Source organism: Gadus macrocephalus, chromosome 10 (assembly GCF_031168955.1).
Source record: "Gadus macrocephalus chromosome 10, ASM3116895v1".
Lineage (NCBI taxonomy): Eukaryota > Metazoa > Chordata > Actinopteri > Gadiformes > Gadidae > Gadus > Gadus macrocephalus.
The window spans coordinates 632,016-632,568 of NC_082391.1; positions in this window are offsets into that span (position 1 = coordinate 632,016).

Consider the following 553-nt stretch of genomic DNA (forward strand, 5'->3'; position numbering starts at 1 on the left):
AAAAAACGACGGTGTTACCCCTTATGTTTTTTTTCATGACGACCAATAAAAAACGACAGCGTTACCCCTTATGTTTTTTTTCATGACGACCAATAAAAAACGACAGTGTTACCCCTTATGTTTTTTTCATGACGACCAATATAAATATTGGGGTACCCTGGTCAACGTTTTTTCGGGGATTCGATCCTGAGCTGTTTAGAGTGTTAACCTCCGTACTAATCAATGCACCATCAAGACACAGAATAAAGTTAACACAATGGTTATACTTGACTTTATAATTCTCCTGAAATAGAGATAAGAGTCTTCCAACTGAGGACATCAACCGGACTTGAACCCCGGTCTCCAGTGGGTTAGCTCACAGCTATCTCCACATTCCACTGAGATAAGTAATTTAAATATGTCTGTGGTTATATATGAGTGCAATAGACATGATAGCATTACGTTTAAAATTAAAGATGTTGTGATTTCCACAGAAATTGAGCCGCGGTCTGCAGTGGGTTAGGCAGAGTGCACTCCACTGCACCACTGAGGCGATGACAATACACAATAATGA